The sequence below is a fragment of the Psittacula echo genome (genome assembly GCF_963264785.1).
Source record: "Psittacula echo genome assembly, chromosome: 2".
NCBI lineage: Eukaryota > Metazoa > Chordata > Aves > Psittaciformes > Psittacidae > Psittacula > Psittacula echo.
The window spans coordinates 18,421,443-18,427,336 of NC_137737.1; positions in this window are offsets into that span (position 1 = coordinate 18,421,443).

Here is a 5,894-nt window from a genome sequence, read left to right on the forward strand (position 1 = left end):
TAGTACAGGCTTTTAAATTACTGTATATAGGTGGATATTTTATAAGCAAAGCAGCATAAAATTGAAATTCTTTGTAGTGTTGAAACAATTATCAATCATGCTGACACATTACCTCAGGACACTTTTTTGCATTACATGCCTGGAGTTAATTTTTCCCCTTCCATCATAATTTTAAAGTATCTTAGAAATTCTCCAGTTATTATTCAGCCATTTTTCAATGAACTGCCAAAAACTAACATGCTCCCTTTAGTCTCTTTGTATGGTCCTTTACTTCTTCTATTCTGCCTATCCTCAGATTGCAGCAGAATGTCACTTTCATGAACAGATGGACCCACAATCCTCTTCTCATCAAGCATGAAGAGGACAGAGATGACCAGGAGCTGTGGCTGCTGTTTAGCCTACCTCCTATTGAGTACAGATCCTTATAGGATAGTGTCTGAAGAAGCCCAGCTGGGTAGGGTGGTCATGGACTTGACTTGAGAAGGAAGATGGAACTTTTCCAAACTGGAAGAAAAGAGAAGTTGTTCTACTCTAAGCAAAAAAAAAAAAACAAAAAACAACCCCAATGGTGTGTGTGAATACACATGCCATGAAGTATGTATGCAAGGGCAAGTGTCCTGTATTTTCCTGCTAGCCAAGTGGTTATTTACCATTTTGTGTGACAGATTGTCTTTACCCAGCAATTAGGAGGCCTTTGGATGAGTGGTCCAAAGCCTACATTTTAAACAGGCAACTAGAGCTACTATTGTTCACACAAGGCAGTGAGGATTCATCGTCCAAAATATACCACGTGGAGCAAGCAGTCCCCAAGGACAGAGTTGGCTGAAAAAAGTTAACAACCTAGAGCAAAGACATGAGCTTGTGCTTTTCATATGCAGTCTGGGGTAAGGTCTTTGGATTGTAGATGTTCAGGTCTGGTCAAAAGAAATCTATTCCCAGCACGAATTACTCTTGTGCATTTCACTGCCTCAGAAGGAGTGCTGCCAGCAGCTTAAGGGGTAGTGATCCTTACCCTTCACTCAGCACTGGTGAGACCACACATGGATTTCTGTGTCCAGTTCTGGGCTCCTCAGTACAAGAGATATGGATATGCTGGAGAGAGTCCTACAAAGGGCACTAAGGTGATGCAGGGATTGGCGCATCTCTCCTATGAGGAAAGGCTGAGAGAGCTCGTACTGTTTAACCTGGAGAAGAGAAGGCTCAGGAGCATCTCATCAAAGTGCATAAATACCTGAAGGGAAAGTATAAAGGTGGATCCAGGCTCTGTTCAGTGGTGCCAAGTGGCAGGACCAGAGGCAATGGGCACAAAATTGAAACACAGGAGGCTCTGCCTGAACATCGGGAAATACTTTGTGATTATGAGGGTGACTGAGCACTGGCACAGGTTGCCCTGGGAGGCTCTGGAGTCTTCATCCTTGGAAATACTCAAAAGCCATTTGGACACAGTCATGGGCTGCCTGCTCTAGGTGACCCTGCTTGAGCAGGAGGGTTGGATCAGATGACCTCCAGCCATTCCTTCCATCCTCAACCATTCTTTGCTGCCCCTTCTTACAGAAGTTGCTGCACCTGGGTTACAACAACTCCATGCAGGCTTGGGGAAGAGTGGCTGTGGCTGGAAGTTTACCTGATCCTGGTAAGGCTGCACCCTGAATAACATGTTTGGGTTTGGGCCCCTCACTACAAGAAAGACACTGAAGTACTGGATTGGGTCCAAAGAAGGGCAATGAAGCTGATGAAGGGTCTGGAGCACAAGTCTGATGAGGAACAGCTGAGGGAACTGGGGTTGTTTAGTCAGGGGCAGGGGGAAGGGGACCTTATCACTCTCTACAACTACCTGAAAGGAGGTTGTAGTGAGGTGGTGGTCAGTCTCTTCTCCCAAATAACAAGCAATAGGACAAGAGGAAATAGCCTCAAGCTGCACCAGGGGAGGTTTAAACTGGATATTAGGAAAAATTTCTTCACTGAAAGGGTGGTCAAACATTGTAACAGGCTCCCCAGGGAAGTGACTGTATTCAGAAGAGGTGTAGATGTGGGACTTACAGACATGGTTTAGTGTGGGACCTGGCAGTGCTGGTTAACAGACTTGATGATCTTAAAGGTCTTTTTCTATCTAAACAATTATGATTCACCAGCCTTAAAAGTGCACTGCTGTTCCAGGGTGAGCCTGGTGCTAACAGCCAGGCTATTTACAGATATGGCATTAATTTATATAATTGCTATTAATTCCCCTCAGATACAACTGTAATAACATTATAGATCATAGGTAAAGATATTTCCCCATGGCCATGCCTTTGAACAAAACTATTGGGAAAAGACAGGTAACTGTGTCTTCACATCTCTATTTTTCTCTTAGCTCTTGCAGCAGCTCAGTTGTGCTCCATCTCTTACTGCCATACATGTGCATGCTCATAGTGTGGAGATAGTGTAAGGGTAAGCAGCTCTTCACCTGCAGGCCTCTAAGAAAGCATCATTAGTCTTTTCCTAGCCTATTATGATACCCTGCTGTACATCATGTGAAAAGAAAAAAATAATCAGTGATGCTTTGACCAATACTTATTGTCACTGTTATTATTATAGTTACTTGATAAATATGCATGAATATAGTGATAAGCAGGGGGCCAGCACATACACTGCTGCTCAAACAGCCAGAACCATTTATTACTGCTTTGATGAATATTTTGTTATAGTACTATTAAAGGTGACTTATTGTTGGTTCTCATTTGTTCTGGAACTTGTGTACTGCTCTGTAATAAGTACCATCATGAGGATTTTACAACTCCTTAATGCTAGATGACCTGCCAGGGGATAACTAAAGAAGAAAAAAATTTACTCCCGTTTTTTTATTATGATTGGATGCAAACATCATCTTTCAGGGATTAAATCAGAAAGCCTGTGCATATTTGGAAGCATTGGTGAAATGTTATTCCCTTATATACTAGATTGTTGTTCAAGATCCACTGAAGCTTCTAAGTTGCTATAACCTGGAGATACAGAGAAATCATAGCAGCCGTCACTCCCACTCTGTCCTTCCACTAAGCCACTGCTGCACTCAAGACCACTGGCAGTTTTAAGGCTATGGAAGTGTTCTGGTTTCACAAACCTGTAGAACTAGTGGTGGCTGAAGCAAAAGCAACATATTACTAGAAAATTAGTACCTGAATCACTGTGCTCAAAACGATTTATTAGTTCTGGCATAAGCAGTTCCAAACAAGGACATAAATTCCCACAAGATAATTGCAAACATTGGTTTCTTCTTTCTTAAGAAACAAGCAAATAAGGTATATTATGGTTTTAGCAGGAACACGTTCTTTCATCTTGCCTCCTTCCTACCTGCCAAAGGCTGCAGACCCAAGTTGTGCAAAAGAGCTGTGTGAAGTGGTATATCCTGATTTGAGCCCTCTGGATGGGTCAGTTATTTTATCCCTGTTCTCCCCTTTTTCACAAACATCTAGCAACTCCTATCAGGATGCAAAGTGCGCAGCAAGCAACAGTTTAAAGAAGCAGCTTTTAAGTTCAATATGGTATGTGTTAGATGTACTCTGACTAGGAGTATTTTCATTTGAAGCAGCCTTTCATTCCAAACGTGGATTTCATCAGAAATCCATTTACGTCAGTGGGCAGTGTGCATATAGCACAACACATTCAGAAATGAAGCATGGCCCTTGCAGACCCTATTCTGGCTAAGCAGATAAAAGCTTAATTTTAGGGTTACCTTGCCTATTTTCTCCTTCCCTTGTCTTCATTTTCATAATACTGAGGCACAGGAGTTGCTCCTGCAATAGAGAGTGTGGGAAGAGTGAATTGTGAGTGGGAAGATTGTTAGGCAAGCCATAAGAGAAAGTATCTTCATGCTTATTTTTCCTAAGTGAGAAGGCTCCATGTTTTCTTGTCCGATTGCCAGTTGTCAGATAAGGCAGCACCAAAGCAATGAGTCTGAATGGAACAATTTCATTCCAAAAACTTCTGAGAACTGAATGTGCCAATATGGCAATGACTGTTTCCCGAACACATGACTCTCAACAGTATCAAGTTCAGGTGGTGCTGCCTTCTAAGGAGCTTTTATTTCCTCAGTAGAGAAATCCATGGTTCTTCACAATCCCCTTCTCTGAACAGTGAAGGACTTTAATGCCATAAGCTAACTTCCACTTATCAAAGATGTGGAATTCTTGCCTGAACCTCCTGTTAAAAAAACCCATCCATCTTCACATGACAGGAAACAGTGTTCACTGGTTTAATTCTTAAAACTGTTTGCTCTATCTCATTTCTACAAGAGGGAAACACATGAAAAGCAGTTCTGTCTGCAGGACTGTCAAGGAAGGGAAGCATGCTGCAGAACCACGCTTATCATAAGGAAGCGTAAGACAGCCATTTCTAAGCCTAACCAGCTGGACTGCCACAACCACCAGTAACTCACTGGTACTTACTGGATTCACCAGCCATGTATACGCACCACAGAGATTATGAAGAACTGTATAAAAGCAGAAAGATGGACAATAGTCAAGTATTACTGATCAATGTCATAGAATCATAGAATAGTTAGGGTTGGAAAGGACCTTAAGATCATCCAGTTCCAACCCCCCTGCCATGGGCAGGGACACCCCACACTAAACCATGCCACTCAAGGCCTCATCCAACCTGGCCTTAAACACCGCCAGGGATGGAGCATTCACAACCTCCCTGGGCAACCCACTCCAGTGCCTCACCACCCTTACAGTAAAGAATTTCTTCCTTATATCCAATCTAAACTTCCCCTGTTTAAGTTTGAACCCGTTTCCCCTTGTTCTGTCACTACAGTCCCAAAGGAATAGTCCCTCTCCAGCATCCCTGTCCAGCATCTATTCCCTAAAAAAAAATCCCCATTTGTAGCTTGTATATAAATATGACATCTTATTAATTGCACCTTAAGAGCCAATAGGTTATATACAGATGTCTTAAGCATCCAGGCTGGCTCTGCATTTCAGTGTTCAGCACTATAGAGCAGCAGCCAGGTGCATTACAAACACAAGCTTCCTTAAGCTGGGTGCAGGTGAAGGCAAAACTTAACCTAGGGGACCTAATTCTGCCCATACGTACAGGCATGGTGTCAGAAGCAGAGCTACTGTAACCAGATATACCCATCTGAGGCGAGTACAGGAAGCTCAAGAACCAGGTCTTACCTTCCTGCCCCGACAAAACTTGGATTTCAACTCTACCATTCTTTGTATGAATTAGCAAGAAGAGGAAAATGCGAGTCAGCTTTGCTGCAAGCCTAGTCCTGAGCAACAGAGGCAAACCAGATTGCTTTCAATGACGATATGGCAGTTAGCCTGATGAAGTTAATCTCTGCTTTAATTGGTTGCCCAACATACATATTTAAACATTCTGTACTAAATTAGCCAGCATGCACACAGTAATTGGACCAGTCAGTGACTTTCTCCTTTCACTATATACATACACAAACAGGAACACCACAAGATTGGACAAAGAAAAGCAATTTGTTAACCGGATACAGATAGCAAGTAACATTTTTTTTCCTCTAGAAATGTTTTTCCTGCAAATTCACAGGTGTAAAGACTTTCTTTCAAGGCCTGAAGAACTTTGCAGTCTTCCAGTGAAAAGGCTAGCAATAGCCAAGGTAGCTGAAATGAGATAAAATTCATTTAAAATCCATTCCAAGCAAGAGTGAAATTGAGAAAAATAAAAACTGCCTGCAATGCAATACAGGGAAAAGGAACTTCAGAGACAATGTGGGCAGATGCATTGAGGTAGAAAGGTGGCTTTGGACCTGATTATGAACACTCTTAGCTTAGTGCTAAAGAGAAGGAGGAGGATCGGAATCAGATCCAACATTTCACATTCACTGGTACCTGGTAGCAGAAACTCAGTATCTAAAGAATTGGAAGTGTTTGCTTACT